At 45.1% G+C, this 27,687-nt stretch overlaps 1 protein-coding gene across 4 annotated transcripts in view; it reads left to right on the forward strand.

The window, feature by feature from the left end:
- Positions 1-27,687, forward strand: part of FGD4 (FYVE, RhoGEF and PH domain containing 4) — a 125,213-nt gene that overhangs the window by 55,518 nt on the left and 42,008 nt on the right. For all 4 annotated transcript variants that reach the window (XM_075428757.1, XM_075428754.1, XM_075428756.1 and 1 more), the window contains exon 2: positions 23,542-23,706. The gene's annotated coding sequence lies outside the window, so the exon portion shown is untranslated. The remainder of the gene's footprint in view (positions 1-23,541; positions 23,707-27,687) is intronic.

Below are 27,687 nucleotides of genomic sequence, written 5' to 3' on the forward strand. Positions count from 1 at the left end.
AGACCCGCCTGGACAAGGTCCTGTGCAGCCTGCTCTGGGTGACCCTGCTTCGGCAGGAGGGTTGGACTGGGTGACCCACAGAGGTCCCTTCCAACCCCTACTATTCTGTGATTCTGTGATTCTGTGACTTCTTTATACCTGTTTTAATGCTGCTTCTTCTGGAAATGAAAGAAGACAAAATCCACAGTTTCCTTCACATTTGTGAGATTCGTTCTGTCTCCTGGAGTGGTAGCGGAGCTGCGGTTACTCTCTGTGGGCTGCTGTGGGTGGGAATTGCCTGCGCCGTCCAAGGTGGACCTTTCGGGGCTGGCCAGAGCTCTGACCTCTCGCCTGTTCTCTACCTTGTCCCCTGCGGCAGGGACGGACGGCGAGCAGAGTCTGGTAGCTCAAATGTCATCCCTCCCACACGCAGCACGTTGTAAAGTTTGTGGCGGTTGTTATATACGGCTTCCCAACAGAGAGACCTGATTTCCCAGCCAGGCCCTACTTCTCCTCGTGTGACCCCTTCTCTCCTCTTGCGGTGGTCAGCAACTGGCTTTCACTTAGCTGCTTATCGGAATCAACTGCTGCTTCTATTATTTTGCAGCTGTTGGTCTTACAGTTTTCCCACCTACTATGTTGCTTGTGTGAAAATTGAAAACGTTGTTGCTGATCCCATCTGAATTCAAGATCTGTGATGTACTTGTGTGGTGGGCGTCACCGGTGCTATTCCTGGGTTATCAGGCTGAAGAAAGGCTGGCAAAGCCTCTCTGGCAGGTGGGCAAACCAGGCTGGTGGGGAACGTGGTCTGTTTCAAATGTCAGAAACAGAATCACAGAATCACAGAATAGTAGGGGTTAGAAGGGACCTCTGTGGGTCACCCAGTCCAACCCTCCTGCCGAAGCAGGGTCACCTACAGCAGGCCGCACAGGACCCCGTCCAGGCGGGTCTTGAATATCTCCAGAGAAGGAGACTCCACAACCTCCCTGGGCAGCCTGGGCCAGGGCTCCGTCACCCTCAGAGGGAAGAAGTTCCTCCTCATGTTCAGACGGAACTTCCTGTGCCTCAGTTTGTGCCCATTGCTCCTTCTCCTGTCACTGGGCACCACTGAAAAGAGCTTGTCCCCATCCTCCTGACACCCACCCTTCAGATATTTGTAGGCATTTATAAGGTCCCCTCGCAGCCTTCTCTTCTTCAGGCTGAACAAGCCCAGCTCCCTCAGCCTCTCCTCGTAGGGGAGATGCTCCAGTCCCCTCACCATCCTCGTAGCCCTCCGCTGGACTCTCTCCAGTAGCTCTTCATCTTTCTTGAACTGGGGAGCCCAGAACTGGACACAGTACTCCAGATGAGGCCTCACCAGGGCAGTGTAGAGGGGAAGGAGAACCTCCCTCGTCCTGCTGGCCACACTCTTCTTGATGCACCCCAGGATCCCATTGGCTTTCTTGGCAGCCAGGGCACACTGCTGGCTCATGGTTAACCTGTCGTCCACCAGGACACCCAGGTCCCTCTCCGCAGAGCTGCTCTCCAGCAGGTCCACCCCAAGCCTGTACTGGTGCATGAGGTTGTTCCTCCCCAGGTGCAGGACCCTGCATTTGCCTTTATTGAACCTCATCAGGTTCCTCTCTGCCCAGCTTTCCAGCCTATCCAGGTCATGCTGAATGGCAGCACAGCCTTCTGGTGTATCTACCACACCTCCCAGTTTGGTGTCGTCAGCAAACTTGCTGAGGGTACATTCTAACTCTTCATCCAGGTCGTTGATGAAGAAGTTAAACAAGACTGGGCCCAGTACTGACCCCTGGGGGACACCACTTGTCACCAGCCTCCAACTAGACTCAGCGCCGCTGATGACAACCCTCTGAGTTCTGCCATTCAGCCAGTTCTCTATCCACTTCACCGACCACTTATCCAGCCCACACTTCCTCAGCTTCCCTAGGAGGATATCATGGGAGACTGTGTCGAAAGCCTTGCTGAAGTCAAGGTAGACAACATCCACGGCTCTCCCTTCGTCTACCCAGCCAGTCATGTCATCATAGAAAGCTATCAGATTGGTCAGGCATGATTTCCCTCTGGTGAATCCATGCTGACTACTCCTGATAACCTTCTTTTCTTCCACTTGCTTCATGATGGCCTCCAGGATAAGCTGCTCCATCACCTTTCCCGGGATGGAGGTGAGGCTGACCGGCCTGTAGTTCCCTGGGTCCTCCTTCTTGCCCTTTTTGAAGATTGGAGTGACATTGGCCTTTCTCCAGTCCTCGGGCACCTCTCCTGTCCTCCAGGACCTCTCAAAGATGATGGAGAGTGGCTCAGCAATGACATCCGCCAGCTCCCTCAGCACTCGTGGGTGCATTCCATCGGGGCCCATGGATTTGTGGACGTCCAGATTGCTTAAGCGATCCCTCACACAGTCCTCCTCACCCAAGGGAAAGTCGTCCTCTCTGTAGGCTTCTTCTCTTACCTCCGGGGCTTGGGATTCCTGAGGGCCGGTCTTAGCACTGAAGACTGAAGCAAAGAAGGCATTCAGTAGCTCTGCCTCCTCCGCATCCTCCGTCACCAGGACACCCGCCTCATTCAGCAGCGGCCCCACGTTGTCCCTAGCCTTCCTTTTGCTGCTGATGTAGTTGAAGAAGCCCTTCTTGTTGTTTTTGACATCCCTTGCCAGCTTCAATTCCAGGTGAGCCTTGGCCTTCCTCGTCGCATCCCTGCATGCTCTCACCACGTTTCTGTACTCTTCCCAAGTGGCCTGACCCTCTTTCCACATTCCATGGACATCCATGACAACAGGGAAGGAGAACCTCCCTCGACCTGCTGACCACACTCCTCCTAATGCACCCCAGGATCCCATTGGCCTTCTTGGCAGCCAGGGCACACTGCTGGCTCATGGTCAACCTGTTGTCCACCAGCAGTCCCAGTCCCTCTCCGCAGAGCTGCTCTCCAGCAGGTCAGCCCCAGCCTGTACTGATGCCTGGGGTTGTTCCTCCCCAGGTGCAGGACCCTGCATTTGCCTTTGTTGAACCTCATCAGGTTCCTCTCTGCCCACCGCTCCAGCCTGTCCAGGTCACGCTGAATGGCAGCACAGCCTGCCGGTGTGTCCACCGCTCCTCCCAGTTTGGTGTCATCAGCAAACTTGCTGAGGGTACATTCTAACTCTTCATCCAGGTCGTTGATGAAGTTAAACAAGGCTGGGCCCAAAACCGAGAAGAAAATTTATCTTCTCTGCAAAGGCTTTTCCAGAGAGAGAGAGGTTCTGCTGTGGTTTGACTTCATGTGGAATCCCAAGCTTGGGGGTGAACTTCAAAGCAGAAGTGTAGCCCATACACTGGAGTTCTCTTGGTCTGGTTATGAAACTCAGTTGCTGTTGCTCTTTGGTTTAATGATACGTTGATGACCTGGGTAAATAAACTTTGTGTGTGTCTTTAAGGAGCCTGGGATTACTTGCTGGGAGTGTCAAGGATGGGGAAATGCGACTTCCTACCCTAATGGTGTAAAAATAAATGCTCAGAACGAAAACACCACGTGCAATGCTTGGTCAAAGTGCTAAAAAGGGGTTCCGTTTTTAGATTTCAAATCCATGTACGTGGAATTTGCATCTGCTCGTCTCAAGAAGAAAAACACACCAAAATTTTGAAGTAACTGGAGGAAAATAGCTGTTTTTACTGCTTTTGGCAATACCCCCTCTGTTCAACATCTGTAACAGAAAGGAAATAATCAGCTGCCCTGTTCCAGAGGGCTGTCTCCTCAGTGAAAAACAGATATTCATAACAACGGATTGTTTTGCAAGTGTGTACCCCGTAACCCTTGGTACTTGTCCTTCAGCGCAGCTCCGCAGCGGCACGCTTGTGCGTGGCCTTGGATGTGAGGACTAGGAGTGTCCGGTGATGGAAGGGGCTGCAGGGAGCTGAGGTTTGGACCAGCATAGCATCTGAGGATGACCTCAGCCACAGTGAACGACAGGCTGGCCACTCTATTCTGATTCATATTATCTGGACTGACAGGGCTGGATTTTAAATCCCAGTTTCTTTCTCCTGCTGGGATGAAAGCGTGCCAGCCGGCGATCGCAGGCTGTGAGAGCTGACGTGTGAACAATAAAAAAAAAAAAGTTACTTGCAGTAACTTCTCTTTTCAGTTAATCCTTTCACTTTTTAAAAACGTGCATTTTCACCATTCAGCATTCACTCTAATCTCTTTGCGCTCTACCCTGGAGCACAAGATCTAGTTTATGCCATTTAAAAATTGATTTTAAATTATTCTAGTGAATATTAATCTGTGCCGAGTGAGCTAATGTTTTCATGACGATTCTTTAACGTAGACTTTTTCGGTCACTGCTCTGGGATCCTGTGTGTTGTACTTACTTCATTCTAGGCATAAATTTAAATACAGATTACACAATGAAAAAGATTATTAGAAATGTGCATCATCCAGCATAATGAGAGGACCAAGTACCTATCAGACAAATGTACTAACTTGTCCTTTAACCTTGATTCTGCTTTCGTTTCAAAGAGCAAAGCAATTAATGGTGACAAAACTTTCGTAGTAGCTGAGGCATTAGACAAAACAACTTACCGTAGTCCCTCCTCCTCCTCCTCCTCTCTCCAGCAGTTTGTAGGTTACATAAGCCGATTTCTTTGTTTTTCCTCTGTAATAGTGAACGGGCTTCACTCTCTCCTCTCGGCGGACCGGTTTGCATGCCTACGTTTTTCCTCTCGAAACAGATTAGCCTGCAAAGAGGAGGAGCATAGTGTGACTGAAAGACCCAGCACGCAAACTGTCAGCATGGACTGACCATCTGGTGAGGAGTCCCTTCTGGCAGCCTATAGGTCTTGAAAATAGGATATATGTGAGCCTGTCAGAGGGCTGTTACCATTGCGAAACCAGTTCCTCGTGCGGTGGTACTGGAGTATGTTTGTAAACAATGTCTTCTGAACCAGGTAAGACTGAACGGGATGCTTCTGTTAAACCTTCATCTCTTCGAGCCTTGGGGCATATTTGTGTCCAGAGACGCCAAGAGTTAAACTTGCTAGTTCGAAGCAAACAAACCGGTGAGCATCCGGCTGCCGTGTGATGCAGGACGGCTGGAATGCTCTGGTGGCTTTTTCCTCCTCTTCTTCATAAACGAACTTGCAGTCTCTTGAACCGCTTGCCCAATGCATCTGCCACACCGAGACCTCGGCTGCTTTTGGCTCGTTCTGCTGCTGCTTTCACCAGCTCGAGGCTTTCTTAAAAGCAAATCAGTTCTGTGATGTTTGTAAGCGGTTTCTGTTTCTGGCTGGCTTGCCAGATACATCGAGCTCTGTTTGTAGCTGCAGGGTTTCTATAGGTCACTTCTGTAAGGCAGTGCTGGCTCGAAGAGTCGTGTCTCTCCTTGGTTTAGGAAGTAGGTGCACGCTTCTGACTTATGCTCAGCTTTTCACGTAGAATGTTGCGGTAACACATTTAACTGATGCTTACACTGCATTTAATGTACAGGATTGGCTTCCAGAACAAAAGAATGTTTTCTTTTATTGCACCGCCCAGTGCAAGGTTTGCATTTTTTCCATTGCAACTATGCTTGTAACTGAATTTTTAAGAATGCTGTTGAAAATACTGCTTTACTTGCAAGGGAGTGCATTTTTCAGTTCTGAGAAAAGTTCAGCTTAGGGTAATTTAAATTATAAGGCTCACTCAGCTCAAACAGCTTAGTATAAGAAAGTAAATTTTCTGAATTAAGTTTTCCACAGAGAGACAGATGAAGTGTATGTCGAAGGTTTGGGTCCAGAATGCTGCTCTCCTGCTGGAAAGCTCTCTGAGACTAAACAGAGGGAAGGAAGTCACTGGCTGAGAGAGAGTTTGAGGGGTTTGCTAGAGAAGCTTGGAGTATACGCATGCAAATAGCCCTACTCCAGCTCTCCTGGGTTCACTGCTTGTGGGCATCTGATTTTTCTTGGGTACAAAGAATAATTTTTAAAAATCGTGCTGTTTGCTCCTTATCTATTTTTATGCTCAAGTTTGAAATTGCTTTTCTCCCTCTGGCTTTTGATAATTGACGAAAAGAATGGGAATCACACCTTTCCTTCCACTCTTTATGTATAATTTTTCACTATCTTGAGCAGAATCTGCATGTGGATGTAGGAGACTTCCCCCCTGTCTAGCTCTTATCTAGAATCTGTAATGCAGGTTTTTTTTCCTGTAAATGTAATGTTAAACCCTTACGGATTTTCAGGGAGCTCCTGAAAGTTACTACTGTAATAATTCCTGAAAATAACTACTGCCATAATTGCTATTTTCAGTATTACAACTCCTATTCCCTCTTGCCCTTTGGCTTACTTTGGGTTATTTCTGTTTGCAGAGGCCTACAGTACCCTTATAGATAACAGTGGCAGTCAGAATGTCAAATACACTGGTGAAGCTGGGATCTTTGATTTTTTTTTTTTTGTTTTGGTTTTTTGTTTGTTTTGAAAGGTCAGATATGTGAAGTACAGATTTGCATGTGCTTTAAGGTGACATAGGTTATACTATCATGGTATTTTCCAGGCAGTGCATTTCCCAGACTCCAGTCTGTATGAAAGCAGTTAGCGCAGGAGTGGACTATGGTGCAAATAGTTGTGTGAGGAGCAGGGAGTTGGACTCGATGATCCTTATGGGTCCCTTCCGTCTTGGAATACTCTATGGTTCTATGAAATACCTGCTTTGAAGGGTAAGAAGGGGTGAGCTTCGACCAGCCCATGGAATAGCCTGTAGAGACTTGCTAATGTCACCTTGTCGGTATGGTGTAGGGGACCTATAGACAGTATGCATGGAAAAGGTGACAGCAAGCAGTGCCAGTCTGTGTGGTTTGAAATCCAATGGACAAATATCCCTGGACACTGCTAAATAGTATCTGAGAGAAGCAGTGAGTTGCTTGCTGAAGCACTGGCTGCCTCCAGTCCGAAACGGGAAGAAATCCTTCCAGTACTGACTGCTGGGACTGGGTGGGAGGGGAACAGCACAGCTTGAAGGGACGGTGCCCGTAGGAAGGCGTGAATTCACACGGCAGTTCATTCATTGCCATCACAACGTGCGAGTGTGTCCAGGTGCCTGAGCAAAGCGTTTTATCCAGGTACTAAAGGTCCATCACAAATATGGAAAAATATGTAGAGGGTACCTTTTCTGGAGCTTTGATGTTTTTGAAGACTAGAACTCTAATTTTTTTTAGTAGCAGTAGTATTCATATAGGGTTAAAGCATCGCTGAAAAACTGATTTCAAGCAATGTCATTTTGAAAGTTTCAATGGTATTGTGACCCCGAAGTCAACAGAAAATTAAGGTTTTTTTCATTAGTCTGATCACTATGCTTTGCTTTGTGCCTGCAGCACCCGGAGTCCTGCGTCAGCCTTTGACATGGTAGGTGCTATATAAAGAGACTGACAGTCTAATGGTTTACGTCAGTGCTTGTAAACCCAGGGAATTTGTTGAGTCTCTTACCAAAAATTCAAAATAGTCATGGAATGGTTCTCTTCGTCATCTTTCCCACCTTGCCCCGGGTTTATAACTAGTATAAAACAAAAGGATTAAATTCTGTAATAGTTTTGGAAGTTTAGTGCCTGTGTGGTGCTTTGTTTGACAGGCAATGCTCGACCTTGAGAAGGGGAGGTAGTTAGGAAACACAAGCTTTCCTGTAGATTGCCATAAAAAACACATTGTGGCTGCTCTTGCTTGCTTGTGAAAAAGGCCTTACAATCATGGCCTGTTAGCAAAAAAAAAAAAAGAGAGACAAAAAAACAAACAAAAAAAAGGAATGGGAGGCAACAGCTGGGTTAGGTCATGTAAGGTTGAGAGGGATCACAGTATTGCCAAACCTTGTGTTATAAAAGAAATTGTTTAGCCTTAAACAAATGTTGTTTTTAGAGTAATTATTTCATGTATTTTAATTGCACTCTGTTTGGAAAACTTTCTTCCCCAGTATGCAAGCCATCTGCTTTTTTTAGTGAATATTTTGATCCTCTTTCTTCTGATGCCAAAAGCTGAGGCTCTAAGGGAAACAGTAAATACTGCACAGGAGTCAGCAGCGTTTCGCTGGGCTGCCGTTCCGTGAACGGCTCGAGCGATGCAGTGGGCAGGTGCTGCCAAAGGGCTGCCCAGTGCCTCCCTGGGACTTTCCCAGACTTTTGGTCTCCTCCACTCCCTGACACAGCACACAACTCCTGGGATAAAACCAGCGCCCGCTTGCAGGGGTTACGCTGGCCGAGAGAGGAGCCCAGGGCATGTCAGAGCTGGTAAGAACCGAGCGGTGGGGGCTATGGGGAGGGGTGGAGGGGATAAAACTTTCTCTTCATCATGGGGGTCTGTCTCGCTCTGTCTGGGGTGGCTGCGGTTTGGGTTTGAGCAGCCCTGGTTGGTCTCACCTGAGGCCTGCAGACGTTTTCACTCTCAAAATGTTTGCAAAGTGAAAGGCTGCACATCCTTCAGATGTGTTGGACAACGCTTGAGCTGTTACAACATTTTCTCCTCCTGAAATGTTGTTGGCTTTAATGTGTTTTTACTTTGCCTGACTTTTTTTAAAATCATTTCCTATCGATTTGCACACTCAAAAGATAAATACTCATATGACTGTGAAGCTTTTTGAAACAATATGGTAAATATTAACCAAAGTCTGCATCAGAAATTATTTCAATTCTCTAATTTAAGAAGTTTTATGCAATGACATTTTAAATTCATCATACAGTTATGTTCTTTTTTTTTTTCCTTTAAAAATTAGTATAACTTAAATGGGGGTCTGGGAAAGAGAGGACTAAATGATAGAATTGTTCTGAATTTGTATCTCTCGACCAGTTCGTAGCATAAAATGTAAAGCTGTTTCAATCTGTGTAATGTTCAAGAGGCAACTGTAGTGATGTGCAGATTTGTGAATCTGGAGGGAGCTCTGTGGACACCATGAGCAGCGGGCATCTCTGGCAAGTCAGGGCTGAGGGATTTTTCCCCATTTGGTTTCCAGGCAACTTGTGTTTGACTTCCTTCCGTAAGGAGGGGTGTGAACCGAGGAGGTCGTGTGGAACGGCGATCTGTCCGTCTTGCTCCTTATGGACCAGAGACCACGTAAAGGCTGGCATAATTATGGCAGGCTTTAAAGAGCTTGAACAAGGAAGGTCCTTCTTGAATGAATTCACAGGAAGGCCCTCAATGTACTTAAACCAGGCTTTTTTTGTGGCTATTCTTATGGGTTTTTTTTTCCAACCAGGTCAAAAGCAGGAAGCACTCAAATTCTTGCGAAGTGTCCAGCTTTGGGCTCTTTATATTTCTGTTGTGGTGCAGGGAGCATTCCCAGGGAGCTTCTTGTTTTTCAGTGTTTCGTAGATGATGGTTGTTAATTACTTGGCAGGGAGACTGAAGTGCCTGGGGAGCCTGGCAGTGGGCTTGGGGGAGGAAAGGCATTCGCTGCCGCGCAGCCACGCCGGTGCTGCCGAAAGGGGCGAGCAGCCACGGCTTCCTCCCCGCCCGCCCCTTGGTCTGTATCAAATTCATCGCTTCGTACTTGTCGTCTTTCAAACAATAAAGTAGTGCCTGGTCGCCTGTTGTGATGATATTGTGCAGTTAATACCCTGCGGCCGGTTCTTTAATTAGGGCTGATTACTTTAAATCTCAAGCCACGCATTTTTAGAGAATAGTTTCCTGATTTATTCTTTCTTTTCCTTCCCTACTGTTTGCTCCAACCCCGTTGAGATGTGATTCAACAGATTTAACGTTAACTAGTGACCACTTGCTCCTGGCAAGGGAGTCTGGTCTGTCTTCCCCCATCACCGAATCTGCAGCTTTGCCTGAGCTCCAGTGCACCTAAGGTGAATGAATGCGTGCAGCTGGCGGCTTCTTTTTTTATTGGCGGGGTTACATTTCTGATGGCTTCGCTTCCCCAGGCTGCATCCTGGGGCTAGAGGCGTGCCAGCACTGCTGCAGAGAAAGCGGTGGGAGCAGGCAGCCGGCGGCAGGGAGGGGAGCGAGCGGAACAGCTCGTGTCCGTGGCAGCTGGCTGCTGGCCGGGCGTCGGGTGGCCAGATGCTGGCCGGACGCATGGTCTGCCTCGGCAGCTGCGTGGGGGAAGCAGTTTCCATCTATCAGTGATAATTTTATTGGCGTGTATTGAACAATTGACTTCGGTTTGGATCTTTATCTGTTCTGCATTTTGGATATATTATGTATTTATAACTGTAAGTTACGTGAATGCTGTCAGTGTATATATTCATACAACTTCTGCTCAGTTCTGCTGAAATAATAGTTCAGCTACAGTTTCAACCTTCTGTAATTAGATTTTTTTTTTTTTCTGCACTTTGGGGCTGTGGGGGGTTTTTTGTTTGCTTGTGGGTTTTTGAGTTTGTTGGGGTTTGGTTTTTTTTTAGCATCCTGTTTCTAAAAATTCTTAGTCTTCGCAGTCCTTTTAGCAACAGAAGTAGCTGACTTCATGTCTCAAAGCTTGTAGCTGATTTCGTATCTCAAAGGATATTTTCTAAAATAGCTCTAAGTTGAGTTGAGATGAATATGAAAAAACTGCACAGGTAGCTGGGCAGAGTAGAAGATGAAAATGTCAGTGCCTGACTTGTTAGAGAAGTCTTCTGGAGCAGTGGATACTGAGCAAAATGGTGACATTTGTGGTTATATCAAATGTATCAATGATTTTTCGAAAGCCCGTTGGTGTTTTTCTAAAAATCTAAACATGTTGTTATTTCATAATGGCTTATCAGTTATGGAGGGGGAGCTCTGATGGTCTGAGTTATCCCTGCACTTGCGCAGTACGTACGTGTTAATATATCACCTTGGGTCCTTCCAGTGGTTTGTATGAGACACAGCTGGCTGCGTTTCTCCTGCGCGTGACCCCAGCAGTGCAGGTGCTCTCCGGAATGTGAAGTGAGACTGTGCTGCCCACCATGGTGTCACGCTGTTCATCTCATACCTGGTGACAGGAAGAAAAGAAATCATCTTCAGACTTGACAAGTAAAGTGCTGGAAACAGAGAGGGCTCGGTGCCACAGCCCTTGCTCAGACAAGCGATTCGTCTGCGCTCAGTGAGTCTGCTGATATGAACGGGGTGGCTTGTTTAGGAAATAGGAGCTTGGGACGTTTAGTAAATGGTGATTGTAATCTGTGCAAAATATGCTGGTGTCAATTAAAAACTCAGTGAAAAAATGTCGGCGTGAAGTAAAATAATACACAGGAAGCACAGGAAGTTCCGTCTGAACATGAGGAAGAACTTCTTCCCTCTGAGGGTGACGGAGCCCTGGCCCAGGCTGCCCAGGGAGGCTGTGGAGTCTCCTTCTCTGGAGATATTCAAGACCCGCCTGGACGTGGTCCTGTGCAGCCTGCTGTAGGTGACCCTGCTTCGGCAGGGGGGTTGGACTGGGTGACCCACAGAGGTCCCTTCCAACCCCTACTATTCTGTGATTCTGTGAATAGTTGAGGGGACATGGCTCACCTCACACAGCTCTAGACAGAAAACTAAAAGGAACAAATGGTTTGGGGAAAACTCGGTGGAGGTGTGTCCTGTTCGTCTTTGCTTGTGTTAGAGTTCCTAATCAAGATGGCTGTTAACGCAGTAGGAACTCAAGAAAGCCACACAAACCTCACTCAGCCCCTTCCTTCGCCAGACGCATAGGAAGCTGTGAAGAGCTCGTGGGGTGAGGAGGGGAGAAAGTGACCCTGGGACACAGGGTTCACCAACCTGCCCATGATGGCGGCCGGGGAAGGGGTTGGAGCCGACGTGCGTAGTCAGGGCGCTCCCGTGACTCTGTGAAATGTGGCCGTGGGAGAAGCACTTCTTGAGCTGAAAGCTGCCATCACGCATTCCGGCGCTGGCAAAAGGCTGTGCTCACAAGGAGGGAGGAATTACCTGAAGGTGCCTGGTGTAGAAGCGAGACAGTAACAGCAGGGTCGCTGGCTCTGGGTACAGGATCAATTTATCCTGCCTTATCCTGGAGCGATGAAGCTGCAGCTACTTACTGTACCTGTTTTCTTTCTTGATGTTTTTTTTTTTTTGTGTGGTAATCCTGTGGTTCTTAACTACACAAAGCTTGTGGTACATGGCTTGAAGGGTCAGGAACTGTGATCACCCGTAAGTCTTGTAGATAGGCTTAACAGAAAGAAAAAATATGGTCCAAAGCTGCCGAAAGAGATACTGACATTATTTTATGAAAAGCAAGCCATCAAAAGTCTCTACAAATAAAAGAACACTATTTCTCTTTAGATTTTGGGCTTGAGAATACATGTTCAGAGACCAACATGAAAACAAGGGTTTGAGGGAATGTTTTGTAATAGAGGAACTAAGCGTGTGAAAGAGCAGTCCGCAGTTCCCGTAAACAGAAGTCCTCTTACTTGCAGCTCTCCCTTCAGTCAGATGTCTTTCTGGAGACGTGGCTTGAACTTTGCTTGTCTCTGATCCCATGAGAAACCTCCATTATTCATTAAATAGTTGATGAACGACCGCCGTAAGCAAAGCCATTGTCCCAGCATGTGTGAGTGTAGGTGACTCAGAAGAACCTTCGTGTAAGAGACGCTGTATTTTTGGCAGAGGACCTCAGCCGTTAGCTACCACTTTCAAACCGCAAGCTGTGCGTTGGCAGCCTACTCTGAATCGGTGGTTTCCAGCCAAGGGAGATGCCGGCGTGCTTCAGCCGCTGCGCTGGCTACTCCTGCTCCCTCCAAGGCCCCTGCTCCCCTGTGGAGTGGGGAGCAGCAGGGGCAGGTTTCTGGAGCTCTGGCCAGCTGGAGCAGCTGCTCGGTCAGTGGCAAGGCCCGAAGGCTTGCTGCCTCCCCTCCCTGCAATGGGTGAGGCGATAAGAGTAGGAAGCCACAGCAGCGATGGCCGGGAGTAAGGTCGTCACACATTATCTCCGTGACTTGCAGCCTCCGCAGCCTGTCTCGTGAGCAGTGCTCTGTAATTCCATCCCTGCGGTCATCAGTAACCCCCCAGTTCCTCTCTCCCTAAGGTGCCTCAGCATTGATTTTTGCCACTGGTAGCCTCCAAAAACCAGGTGAGTAGAGAGCAGCGGCACTGCTAGACTGTAGACAACAGCATGAAAGCAGCGGTGCAGCAAGGGAGAAGTGCAGAAGGTGGGAGCTGCAGGGGAGCTTGTTCTCGGGAGGCTCAAACCTCTACCTTTTTAATACAGCTTTGAAAGGCTGTTCACTGTTTCTTTTTCCATTTTATTTTACTTGTTAATATGCTTAGTATATACCACTTGGACTGCTATCAAGTTAACCTTAATTTTAAAGACTCCACACATTAAAGGGAGTTTTTTGACTGGTTTTGCATCTCCGTATTCCAGAATTTGCCCTTTCTGATGAGGAATGCGCTGTAATCAGTGCATGTTGCATTCAGAAACCATAATTACTTCTAAGGAAATAGTTTTTTGGGGTCAGTCTGGGAAAAAGCCATCTGAAGTCCTGTACAGTGCTCTTTGTTTTATTGCAAGAGCACTGGTAGTGCATGTTATATTATTGTGCTAATCTGAAATTTAGACAAATGTTGAAAGATAATCCCATTAATTGCTGACTTATTGATTTTACCAAGACTCACAGCAGATGCGCAGGTCTGCCTGCATGGAAATGACTATTAGATCAGAGTCGAGGGAATACAGATCACAGCCGGACAGGACAGGGGACAGAGGCACACCGAGTCTGCCTGCCGTAGCCAGCGTTGGCAGGACGTTGGTAGTGAATGTGAAATTTGCCATTCCGTCCTTTACTTTGTTTGGTGTACAGTATACTGAGACTGAGATCAGGAGATTATTGATGTTAAATCTTCTTTTGTTAGTATTTCAGTGCTTCCTGTTAAAGCTTGGACTTTATGATGTTGAAGCAGGTCACCTATTGAAATGTGGTGGCATCCGTGGCTGGTAACTTGGCAAACTGGAGCTCTTTAGTAGCAGTTACTATAAGCTCTATTTCAGTCTGAAAATGAAAGTTGCTGTGGGAAAGATGCGTGGTTTCTTCCAACCAGAACAACTACAAAGCTTGACAAAACACAGGAGAGGCAACGTTGAATGCCTGAGTCTCGTGAATACCCACAACCAAACCACTGCAGTAATGTCTCACCAAACCAAGCAGATGTGGGTACGTATCTACTTTGAGTAGGGTTCTATCGCTGACAGTCTGCTTAACCCACCTTCGTCTATTAGAAATGAAATTATTTCAAAAGTCGAAGTTGTTTCTCTTCTTAGAACATCTTTTGTGTGGTGTGCACGGTTAAACTTGCTGAAGTTTCTTTCGGTTCTCCTTCTGTATTACTGCTCTGCGTGCTGGTGCAAGTGGGTCACGTACTCGATGTTAGGCACACCACATTTGGGAAACCCCGGCGCTGTGTTACTCTGTAAGGCAGCATATCTCCCAAGAAGCTGAATATTTTCTAGTTCTGAGCAAGTATTGCGTAGCAAGTGTTTGGCCTGCCAGTTTTAAGTTCAGTATGGTTTCATCTGTTGAACTTCACCATCAGATGTTGAGTGTGTTCACAGGGGTCATTGAACAAAAAGAGCAGTATCAATACATTTTTTACTATCTACAATTTATACCTACCGTATTTACCTGAAGATTTATTTACTCCATACTATGAAAAGGAGGATAGGATTTGTTTAGTAATCGGAAGAATGTTCCCATGAAGGGAGAAATAATAGCCTTGTGTGCTTTCCATCTTCATTATTCCCAGACAGTGGTCTACCTTCTTCTGTGAACTTAGAATATTTTTTGTCTGTGTCTGGAGAATAGCCTTGCAAGAAAAAAACGCTACATTTTTGCATTTTGCTAGTGTATGCGTCTGAATTAATCCTTCAGTAGAACCTGATCTGTGTCCTGCACTTTGGCAAGATTCCACTCTTCAAAGATAATTCTAAACCTTCTGATATTTGCCTTTTATTTTTTTGGCCAGCGCCTTCTTGCAGAAAGAAAGACTAATTTCTTTAGCAAAAGTTCTTTTTTTTCTTGTTTTACAGCATTGGGTTATCAGCTGTTTGCAGTATTTCAGCAGTGGCTCCCCACAGTAAAGGCTGGCCTGGTGTTTGACCTTTATAGCTCTTCTGCACAGAACAGAATTGCAGTATGAAGTTTTTGTATTATTCTGCAGCTGCAAAGCGTTCACAACTCAATCATCACCATGATGGGAGAGATGAAAATATATGAAAACATAAATGTGTCATTAACTTGAGAGGATAGCATTTAATAGAATTTGGAGGAAGGTAGTTGTTTTTTGCTTTCTTTTTTTCCTCCTGTCCCAAACAGGACAAACCTGTGAAGGGTAGGCACCAAGTTACTAGAAACTTAGTTTTGAGGGCAGGTTTGGACACAATTGTGGGCACAATCCATGACCTGCTTTACTAGATTTCCTGCTCAGACCTCAACAAATCTGTTGTGGTGACTGCCTGGGTGAGAGGCCGCTGGCTGTGGAGACTGCTCACTCTTGTTCTGGCCTTGCTGCAGCTCCTGTAGTCCCCCACCAGCTACCCAAGACTACTAAGTCCACCACTAAACCATGTCCCTAAGCGCCACGTCTACACGGCTTTTCAGGATGAAGGGAGCAGGTAATCTGACTACGCACCCCATCAGAGGGCAAATCCTCAGTCAGGCACCAAGGCGTAAGGTGCAGGGGACAGATTCCTGCTGTCTCGCAGGTTTGCCAAAGGCCATGCTCAAGTGCAAACATACCAGGCCAAATCCATCTGGGTGCCAGGTTAAACTGGACTCAAGGGCAGGCTGGAATTTGTGTGTATATATATATGTAAACATAAATTTGCAGAGTGTATTACATATTACATATATCACATATTACTACATAACCATACGTATATGTGTATACAGAAGTAATATACCTTGAGATACAGTGGCTCATCCAAATGAAACTTGAAGTATTAGAAGCGGGACCTTGAAACAGAAACTCAGCGCTGGAAAGAGAAACACCAACTATTGCCAAGATCTTTTCATGGCCATGTACTTAATATGCAGTTGAAGAAGAGTTATGGAAAATTTCTTTGTGGGTCCCTGTCAAACCAAGATCACAGTTTCGTTTGGGTAAAGCTATAGACCAGTGGGACTAGCTGCACTTCTGAGCAGAAAATGTGTTGCTTGAGGGTAGGAAGGCTCTGCAGAGGGATCTGGACAGGCTGGATCGATGGTTCGAGGCCGGCTGTATGAGGTTCGACAAGGCCAAATGCCAGGTCCTGCACTCGGGTCACAACAACCCCATGCAACGCTACAGGCTTGGGGAGGAGTGGCTGGAAAGCTGCCTGGCGGAAAAGGACCTTGGGGTGCTGGTCGACAGCCGGCTGAACATGAGCCAGCGGTGTGCCCAGCTGGCCGAGAAGGCCAACAGCATCCTGGCTTGTACCAGGAATGGTGTGGCCAGCAGGAGCAGGGAGGGGATCGTGCCCCTGTACTTGGCCCTGGTGAGGCTGCACCTGGAGTACTGTGTTTGGTTTTGGGCTCCTCACTACAAGAAGGACATTGAGGGGCTGGAGCGTGTCCAGAGAAGGGCAGCGAGGCCGGTGAAGGGTCTAGAGAACAAGCCTGATGAGGAGCGGCTGAGGGAACTGGGGCTGTTTAGCCTGGAGAAGAGGAGGCTGAGGCGGGACCTTATTGCTCTCTACAGCTACCTGAAAGGAGGGTGTAGTGAGGTGGGTGTTGGTCTCTTCTCCCAAGTAACTAGGGATAGGACGAGAGGCAATGACCTCAACCTGTGTCAGAGGAGGTTTAGATTGGATATTAGGAAAAATTTCTTTACTGAAAGAGTGGTCAGGCCTTGGACCAGGCTGCCCAGGGAGGTGGTGGAGTCCCCATCCCTGGAGGTGTTCAAAAAACGTGTGGATGTGGCACTTTGGGACACGGTTTAGTAGGCATGGTGGTGCTGGGTGGATGGTTGCACTTGATGATCAGAATGTGAAAGAGGAAAAAAGCATTTGTATCACCTTTGCTATGTATATATCTTAACATACTTATGAATCATTGAGAAATTCAGTCTTCTGCCTGTATCTGCCCCCAAGACTGAACTGGTGATATCAACATTCCTGTTGTGAATTTTTGCTGTTTTGCCTTTTTCCCCAGAGGCTCTGCGCTGAGAATTAGAGTTTAACATCATCAATGGATTATGAATTAAGAAATAATTGTTAAAAAAAAAAAAAAATTATTGGAGTTTCTTAACTAGTAAAAAAACGAGACCTCATGACTGGTGTCATGGCATTACCTTCAAAAGCAAAAGAGGAGAGAGACTTTTTCTGATAACTGACCTTTCTCAGATGTGCAGAATAAGCTCTGCATTTGTGATGCCTGTCTCTAATTCAGCACTAAACTATCTTCCAGAAGCCTCAGCTCATGAAAGCACTTCAATGTCTGAAACAGACTGTAATGAGACTGAAAATAACAAATATTTCATTGAAAAAAAAAAAAAACAACTATGTTTCATTAATTACAAATTTCTGTGTTTTTCTGGAGTAAGAGTGTTGTACGAGGACACAGTTACAGTCTCTGGCCTGTGTTGTGTTCCAGAGAGTTTACTGCAATTACAAGGACCTTTCATTCTGTCCTGGACATTTTTGTTTGCAGAAACCAGAACTTCTTGCATAAAACTGATTTCAATCAATTCTCCTATGTCTGCCTCCTTCAAACACAAATTTAGAAAAGGCATAATGCTTTTATTAAATGTGCGTTTAAATCTCTTCTCACAGTTTAGATCTCTTCACAAAAGATTGATATATGAGAAGAATTTTTAGGCATTCCTTATTTCTATGAGAAATTTATAACAAGTGTTCTTTCAAGAGATGATGTCTATTTTCATTCTACTGTCAGAAATAAATTAAATAGTAGTTTTAGTCCCTTCTTTTCTAACTGCCATTAATAATGTTGGGAGGGATTCACAAGATGCAAAAATAATTTAGCCTAGTGGAAACATTTTTTTTTAACGGTAAGAAACATCTTCACGTATGAAGACACAGTTGAATATTTACACGGTCTTTCAGATTTTGCCGCTGCAGCAGTGCAACCAAATCACTATGCTGACAGCGATGGCTTTGCTGACCCTGTTTGTTTCTTCCTACACCCACGGGTGAATGCTAAAGCATTATCTTTTTGATGCAGCACAGTTACAGAGAGTCAGTGATCAGTACCAGATTAAGCTGGAGGACATGAAAGAAGGTTATAACATGGCCCAAGAATATATCCAGGGAAGACAGGACTTTAGGGGTTGTGGAGTCTCCTTCTCTGGAGATATTCAAGACCCGCCTGGACAAGGTCCTGTGCAGCCTGCTGTAGGTGGCCCTGCTGTGACAGGGGAGTTGGACTAGATGATCCCCAGAGGTCTCTTCTAACCCCTAACATTGTATGATTCTGTCATTCTGTAGCGTTTGGTGCTTAAGTGGATGGGTTGAACTAGTCTCTTGTAGTGTCAGTGCTCCTTAACACTCTTCTGAACTGGTCAGGAGATTGTATGACTCGGTTACTGTGGCTAAACCAATGCTTTGGTAGATGGCCTATTAGCAGAACCTCCACGTATGTCCAGGGATGAGTAGGAAGGGTGAAGCTTTGCGTTGATCTTGCGTGAAAAGATCTAGCAGTAGAAAATCAAGACTACAACTGTTATGGCAGATGTTCTTGGAACTTAACACACTGGGTATACATAGCTGTATAATTTTAAAAGAAGTAATTTCGAGACTTGGATTTTGGCTCCTGGTGGTCACAAGAGAATAACCCTTTTCCCATAGACTTTGGTTACATCCAGAAGTGCTGCATTTCTTTCATTTGGAATGTATGATTGAGAGTGGGATCGCAATGGCATTAAAAATCATACAGTCCCGGAACAGTATGGATGCACTATGCGCTACAAGTGGGACTGAAAAGAAATATAATGGAAGACCTAATGGCATTGAGATTGCCTTCCTGAAGCTTATGGAACTGCTGATGGAGGACCTATCCAGTACTAAAACATTAGTTTAACCTTTTGTAAATATAAATAAGCCATTTTTTTCATGCTACTGGCATTTCAAGCTGGATGATTATGTTTATCTAAATGTTCACAGCTCCAAGTTGTTTCTAATTAGAGAAAATAGATAGTGCATCGCCTAGCTTCAAACGTTCTTGCAGATGTAAGCCTGTTTGCAAGCACTCTAGCTTCTCATTTCCTTGCAGATGGCAAGCAAAGTAATGAAATTTGCAATGTTTATTTCTCTTTTCAGTTATTTATTTATTACATCCTCTTTCTAGCTTAGATTCTTGCCTCTCCCCAATTTTTAAATCTTTCCCCACCTTTCTCCTTCTTCAGTGTATTTAATCATCCCCGATATAAGAGGTGGTATTAATCAAGTGCTAATGAACACTGCCTTCTAGTATTTTGTTGTGCATTGCATTTCTGACTTCTTCAGGTAAAATTTCTTAGTTATGATAATGCGTAGGAATAGCAGTAATATGCAAATGTTTCTTTCATCAGGTCAGAAATAATCACAGTGGGAATCTACATCAGCCCAGTAAAAGCCGCAGGTTTTTGCAGCATGCCTGACTTTTTGCATATCCAATGGGATGTTAATTTGTACTTACAGGGCAATAACTGTATTTCTAGAAGGTAGACTGTGTTACTGCTTGCTTAAATGGACAGAATTGAGCAGCCCTACTGAAATGCATGCTGCTGGTTGTGGAGGAAGTAGTTGGTATTTTTGTAATGTGCTGAAAATTACATGTTTTGGGCTTTTGTTAGAATACGCTTGCATACAATACACTGGATACAAGTCTGTGGTGAAAATTTGTGTATTTCTGCCACAATTTCTTGTCTGCATCGCCTGGAAGGTAATATCTTTCAATGGCTGGAAACCAGGGCTCTGATTTCCAGGGAAGTTAAAGGATGCTTTTTATCGGGAGAATGTGACTGCTCAATTTTGTGTAGAATTACGGTGTGGCTAGATTTGCATTACATTTGTCCATTCCAGCTTTACATGTGAAGAAAGCTGTTTGTCCTGATGTGGCTGTATTACTCTCCAAAACACATGGCTTGAGGATGTGACATGATAAACCAATTTACTAAGTTGAAATATAGGTTAAATGCCTGTAGCTGGGTTGTTACATGTGTGAAGTCAGAGCTCCTCTTGGAGCTCTTCTGTTCTGTAAGCAGCTGCAAAAGATCCGCTACAGAGAAGCAATCTTTTCTGTTGCTTGTGTAACAGGTTTGTACTACAGCGGACAAGCTGTACAAAATGGCTTTTGCCCACTGAATGCAAGTAATATTTGCCAATCTAGTGGGGGGCACGCGATGCTGACAGCAGTGACTCTTAAGGCAGCCTAATGTTTTTGCATTAAAGGTGTGGTTTCAGCTGTTCCTGGTTTTGCTGGACTTTGTAGTAAGGCTGTGTGTGTGTGTGTGTAAACCAAGTAGAATTCGAGTCTGAATATCCACGTGAGGGACTGGGATTGCATTTAAATGACTGCTTCAGGCCGATCGAAGGAAGGGCTGCTGCTGAGAGGAGCTGTCTGGTCCCCTTCCAGCCAGGTTCCTGGCTCTCCCCTGTGCCAGCAGTAGTGCTGGGGTAGCCGTGAGGTCAAACCCATCTAAAATATACTCCAGCTTTCATCTGCATCGTTTCTGCGGCTCATCCCACTGTGTGGTTGAACAAGTGCTGGTGCAGGCATAGGGGAAGGAACAGCTCTGCATCTGCCTTGGCTGAAGGTGATGGTGAGTGATAACCTTAAACAGGAGTAAGTGCCTTGATAAAGTTGTGTGTGTGAAATAAGCTCCTGTTCTGACCCCAGCACCGCTTTTTTTTCTTAGGGAATCCTTTTAATAAATAAGATATCATTTTGGTGGCAATTTCCATGCTTGGTCTGAACAGTTGACAGCAGTGATGCCCCTTACTGAGCTGGAGTTGGGGAGCTGGAGGTTTTGAAGCGTGCTAGGTGTTAAATCTGCAGGCAAAATAATCTTCAGAAAGCTCTAAGACTTCACACTTTCACCCTCATTGCAAAGTTATAAGAGCCATCTGAAAGTAGATTTATAAATTACGTTCAGTTGCCAACCTGACTTGTGGTTTGCAGTGATCCTGTCAGGAGTTGCTCATTCTTCAATTTCTTTCTCAACTGAGGATTCCCCCACTGGAGCGTAAACTGCTGCAGTGTGGTACGGGAGTCTGTGGGAGAAGGAAATTCAGCCTGTCAGCTCTGACGGAGACAAGGAAGACTTGCTGGTACGACCCCATGTACCACCGCCTCGGTCTGTCTGAGAGCTACTCTCACCTCCATAGGAGAGGCAGAAATGGCTCTTAAGGTACCTGCTTAGACATTGAGGAACGGTCTGGGGATGAGCTCCCACTGCTGCAGTACATGACAACTTCTTGTGCATGGAGGGATACCCAAGGAGACAGAGCTGAGGAATTTCTGCCTAAGATCACGTCTGAGCAGCTTCCGTGCATGGTGGGCCTCATTAAATTATCGGTATTGTTTTGGTGCCAGCCACCTTTATGTTCTCAGGAGATCCCTTGCTAGCTGAATGAAATGGAAGAGGGAAAGATGCCATGTGGCAGCCACGGGTGCCGTGCATACATCGTGATCCCAGTAGTCGTGCTTTGATAGGGTGGCTTGTTGGTCTTGCTGTGGACCTCTGCAGGTATACATGTTTGCAGAGGCAGCTTCTGGATAATACTATTGGAATCCACAGTATGTTGAGCCATAGCTATGGCATCTCTTTCCACTGCTGTTCTAAGAGCAGGCTTGGCTGTTGCCAGGAATGGCTTGCTACGCTGGATTTTGCTGTGGGATAAGGTGACGGGTTCCAGACTCTGTGGACCAGTTGTTGAGGATCGCTTTATGACATGGCTGACTGGGTTGTGGATTTCCTTTTTTGGAAACGTGCAAACAAAACCCCACTCATGTTTGCATTTCTACTAGTACTAGCAAGCAAAAGTAAAATTATGGCAAATAAGAACAATAAATTTCAGTGTTCAAACTCCACCATAATAATTCTTTTGAAAATAATTATTACAGCCCTGCAATAAATGATAAATGGGTTTTTCTCCTTCCCCTTGCTCCTCCCTACAAAAAAGTTGTGGATTGTTTTGATTCAGAGATGAATGAATGTTGATCGAAGCGAGGTCTCAAGGTCCTTCATAGTACTATTTCAAGGTTTTGATTGTGTTTGCAGAACCAATGACTTTCACAGCCCAAAGCAAAAGTGCACAGTTTAGGCTTGTGTGAGCAGGTTCGAATTGGTGCTTTTAGTGCAGTTTCCATTGTTTGAATATGTTTGCCTTTCTGTTTTCTTCCAGCTTTCTTACAAATAGCAGCACATTGACCCTCTTAATCAGAATAGATCCCATTCTGCTAGGAAGAAGTGTAACAGAATCACAGAATCACAGAATAGTAGGGGCTGGAAGGGACCTCTGTGGGTCACCCAGTCCAACCTCCCTGCCGAAGCAGGGTCACTCAGAGCAGGCTGCACAGGACCTTGTCCAGGCGGGTCTGGAATATCTCCAGAGAAGGAGACTCCACAACCTCCCTGGGCAGCCTGTTCCAGGGCTCCGTCACCCTCAGAGGGAAGAAGTTCTTCCTCCTGTTCAGCTGGAGCTTCCTCTGCTTCACTTTGTGCCCATTGCCCCTTGTCCTGTCACTGGGCACCACTGAAAAGAGCTTGGCCCCATCCTCCTGACACCCACCCTGCAGATATTTGTAAGCATTTATTAGGTCCCCTCTCCGCCTTCTCTTCTCCAGGCTGAACAAGCCCAGCTCCCTCAGCCTCTCCTCCTAGGGGAGATGTTCCAGTCCCCTCATCATCCTTGTAGCCCTCCGCTGGACTCTCTCCAGTAGCTCTTCATCTTTCTTGAACTGGGGAGCCCAGAACTGGACACAGTACTCCAGATGGGGCCTCACTGGGGCAGAGCAGAGGGGCAGGAGAACCTCCCTCGTCCTGCTGGCCACACTCCTCTTGATGCACCCCAGGATCCCATTGGCTTTCTTGGCAGCCAGGGCACACTGCTGGCTCATGGTTAACCTGTCGTCCACCAGGACACCCAGGTCCCTCTCCACAGAGCTGCTCTCCAGCAGGTCCGTCCCAAGCCTGTACTGGTGCATGAGGTTGTTCCTCCCCAGGTGCAGGACACTGCGTCCACTGGCTTTGTGCTTTGCTTTTTTTTGAATACTTATAGTAGGAGCTCTTTCCTACAAAAAAATTGTCATATATTCAGCTAATTTTTGGATGCTGCCTACCATAATAAAAGAAACATTCTGAGTGTATAGCATTTGGTGAATACTTTGAATACAAAACCAGAATGGCTGAACCAAAATGCTGTTTTCTCTGTAGTTCTTGTGTTGAACAAGCACATTGATAATTCAGAGAGGAAGAAGTGTCTTAGAGTTTGTAATCTTTCTATAGAAGAGCCTAGGCTAGTCATGGTGGAAGTCTTTTCTTTATATCCAGCTCTTCAAAGTTTAAACAACATCATAAATTTCAGTGGAAGTCAAAGCATGTTTCTAGACTAAGACACTTCAAAGGGAAGGCAAGTATTCTAATTTTCTTAGTAGTGAAGCATTAGCACTTAATAAATGTGTTTACAATCATTCTACCATATGTTTAATCCTGTTTCTAACTCTTGGGGTTTTTGTATCTGTTTGTTTTTCAGGCAGCAGCATCTGTCCCAAGTCCTTAATATTGCCTAGATCTTGTGCGGCGGGTGCCACGACCAGGCTAGCTGAGCAGAATGTACACAACGAAGCGGCTCAGGGAATAAATGGAAGTGTGCCGGTCAAACAGTCCCCACGTGCAGCTTCAAACCCAAAGCCACAAGGTAAGTACGCTCGAGTATTTTGGTGAAGGAAGTTTTTCTTCAGCTCAGACTTTAAGAGAAATAGAGCACCTGGAAAGAACTGTATTGCTCCGAAAGACAATAGTGGGGTAAAAGCTTGCTACTGAAATACAACTGTTCTGGAAGTGAATCTGTAGTTTCTGATAATATTTTGCTGACAATGGTTTTCAGGAGAAAAGCTGGACTTATTAACACCTTAAAAAGTGTCGATACACCTATGTGCTTGTATCTCATGTGTCTGGTAATTTACTGTGCACTTACTGCCAGGGAGCGGGTGTTAAATTTGTTCTTTGTCCAAGAAGTGGCTTGTACGTATAGGTGGGCGAACACAGGTAAGCCCTTTGTTTGCATTAAACTATGGTCAGGGCTCGTGTTTCAAAAGGATTACTGTATTTAAGCTGGAAGGTTGTGATGTTATTTTTTAATTCGATGGAGGGTTTGACAGGGTGGCTTCAAGGCGAAGGCGATGGGTAAGACATTCAGGGCCTTTGGGATTCGAGAGAAGCCCTCCTGCAGGAGTAAGTGGAAAGAGATGGGGACCTTGTACAGTAAAAGCTGACCAACAATGTCTGCAGAGCAGTAGATTTCCCTTCTTCCGGTCCATAAATAGTATGTTCACTTTTAGAAGCTAAATAGGACAGCCTGCATGTTGACTTTATATATCCAAACCTCCAACCATCTTTTTATGTGGTCTTCTCAGTAATCTTGATGATTCTGCTGAGGTTAATCACAACCGAGAGTCAGTATGTTCTGGAAATCTTGGATTTAAAGCAAATCTGGACTGATGTCTTTTAGGAGTGGCATGCAATAGGGACTTCATCTCAAAAGTTTAAAAAAAAAAAGTGAGTTTAGAAGACTGATATCGTGATCGTGCTCGATGAACTGGATTCTGAGGCAGAGTGGTAATATGACAGAAACTAGAGTCACTTATAGAAAACTAGATTGCATCTGAATCACTTATAGAAGCTAGAATCATGCAGAATCATCATGTAGTGGATTTAACAGTCTGTGTATCAATTAATGGGATAATGCATCTTGAAGAATTTTGTATCAGTCCTGGGTTCATCTTAGAGTTAAAGGGAGGGAAGAAATTTATCGGGGTGTCAAGAAAGCTTTGTTTGCTTGAGGAGAATGAGAGAAAAATAAAGCTGTATTTGTTTGTATTGTTTGTTTTTTATAGAACTTTTGCCAGTATAGTTCACTAAACTCAGATATTTTATCAGTCGTGTAAACGTTACTTATCTGAGTAGTCTTTCTGCACAAGGTCCTAGGTCTCTGAAACGTGTTCACTGAAGCTCAGTTAACAAGAGAACACGTGTTCTTCCTAAGAAAAATATTTTAGACATCTGTTAATGGACAAACAAAAATGGTCAATCAATAAAAAGACTTTAAGCCTTTCAAAAACGAAGCCAGCCCACTTATTATGAATTTTAGCCGCTAGATAAATGCGGAGTTGGGTGTTATCGGGCCCCGTTCATTTAAGTAGTTAGGCAGCTGTTGTGGCTCTTTCCTTTCTGTGTTTGTCAGAATTGCTTGCTCCAGAGCATGGCACAGCCAGGAGCAGTGCTGTAGTCTAAGAAATGCGGCTGTGTAGATTATATTCAATAATACTGCTGTAAATAGTATTTTGTGTCTGCTTTGTTTATGGGCCTATGTCTTTCTCCATTTGTTTCTATTAAATACATGCGTCATATTGAAGTTATGTAGTGTATCTTTTTTGCCTGTTTATTTAATTGAAGCAAACCAAAACAGAATGAACGAGACGAGCATTTGGGAGTCCAAATGATCCAAGCAAACTTAAATTGTTCTTGTTTATTGGTTTAAATATGGTTGCCTTTTTTAAAAACAAAAACAAAAACAAAAAAAACAGCTTTTCATGTACACGTATGGAAATATTTTTGGTTTATAGTAGCAGGAATTTTTTTTTTCCCAAAAGGTTGTTCTAGTCATGCAAATGCTAAGTGTCCTTTCGTAGTGCAAGGAAACAAGATGACAGACCTGAACTGTAGTGTCAGTATTTGGTTGCTGATGAACTAACTGCAAAATGACCTTCATCTAACCTCCCAAAGCGTGTATCATTAAAATAAGAGATATAAAGATGACCCCTTGAGGTTGTGTTACAAGTGAGGTACAGGTGTTTTCAGTAAACTTAGCTTTAATAGAGCAAATAGAGCTTTAATATAGAGGAAAAATGTCTAAAATCTTGTGCTTGAAGTGAACCCGGAACTCTGATCCTCTGTTTTGTCTGTATTTCGTCTCTGAGAATCAATTTAAATATTTAGAAACAGATCACTCAGAGTAGCTAGATCAAGCAAACAGATTTCTGCAGAGAATCCAATATGAAACTCTTCCTTTTAATTTTCATTTTTTCCCCCTGGCATTTCAAGGAGAAACAAACTAGCTGTCGGATACACTGACAGTAAAAGAGCAATTTTTGTTTCCCAATAATTTCTTCCATCAACAATTTAGCAATTCGTGTGTCAAATTTCTGTGTCGACTACAATTTGATTCATGAAAGTCTTTGTAAATTTGGAACCAAGCCTGAAACTGACTGGAGGCCAGTGAGGGAGTTAAGCGAAGAAACCAGGACCGCGGAGAAAAGCAGCTGCAGCCTCTCCCGGCTGTGAAACACGGCGTTCTGCCTTTGCAGCAGCGCGGCTCATCCGCTGATAAAGTGGACCAGTACAGACTGGGGGCAGTCAGTGGAAACAGCAAAATATGCTACTGATTTCCAAGGCAAATACGAAGCGTGAGAGATGAAGCAAATTGTTAGATTATTTGAAATTTGCCCTTAACTACAAATATTTGGGCAGCGATCTGGACCTAGCGACAGCAGAATGCGGGTAGAGTCACATGTACGAACTGGCCATTTTTTTTCTAGTTTCTGCTATTCGCTGCTCTTTGAACATCTTAAATGAGTTTTATATGATGCCCAGTTGCAAAATACTGGGCACTGAAACTGTGGTCTGTACCAGGCAGTATTGTAGGCTGAAAAATATGTTGAAATGTCAACAGTTCTTCAAAGCAGTGAAGTGTTGTGTCAGTTCAAGACAGTGCATCAGCTGCTCATTTAAATTTTTCTAATGAGTGCTTACGAGTACTTGTGAGTCTCCTGCTGAGGCTGAAGAGGCATTTCTGTTTGGGCCGGAGATGATTTTCCACTCCAGAAGATGGCCTGGTTTGTGCTCCTGTGAAATGGTATGGGCAGAAGGCACCCAGCACATAGACTGCAGCTGGCAGTTTTAGCTGACTGTAGCGTGAATCCTGTCCTCCTTCCTCAGTTAATTGTAATACAGCCTGGGATTTTGAAGTTATCCAGGGGCCTGGGCCCAGAAAAGCTGAAAGACCTCTTAAAGGTCTGGGGTGTAGACTGTAATTCTCTGGCAAATGAAACTTCTGCAATTAAAGATGAATTGAACTAAACCTGAGAGCCGTTTCTAGCTAGAATTCTCCAGTCTCAGTGGTGTTTTGAGGAACCTGTAGCAATGTCCCTGTTATCAACAAAACTGCTAAATCCCAAACATTATCTCCAGGAAGAAGGCAAATCAGCAAACAAAGCGCACCTGATTATTAATGATCTTATTTCTTAATATATTGTTGGAAGATACTTGTTCTGATGTGATACAGAAAAGTGAAAATGTACACCCTAAAGAGGAGATGGCTTTTTCTCTCCTTCTGCTGAGTCTAGGTTACTGCTTACTTTGTACTGGCCTTGCTAGTGTCGATCTTTGCTATCTATCCAGCTGTGCTCATTTGACCTTCCTGAAGGTGATGGAGAATGCAGGGAGGTGATGAAGGATGACTCAGCCAGGAGAGCTGTAGTTGCTTACCACAGGGACTTTTAACTGTATTTTCACTGAATCAAAGCGTAGCAGCAATTTGAACCAGCAGGATTTAAGCACGGAGAGGGAGACTGAACACATTATACTTTCCAGGAGAAGAGGTAAATGACCTTTGCTAATA

This window comes from Opisthocomus hoazin, chromosome 8, assembly GCF_030867145.1.
Source record: "Opisthocomus hoazin isolate bOpiHoa1 chromosome 8, bOpiHoa1.hap1, whole genome shotgun sequence".
In the NCBI taxonomy this organism is placed as follows: Eukaryota; Metazoa; Chordata; class Aves; order Opisthocomiformes; family Opisthocomidae; genus Opisthocomus; species Opisthocomus hoazin.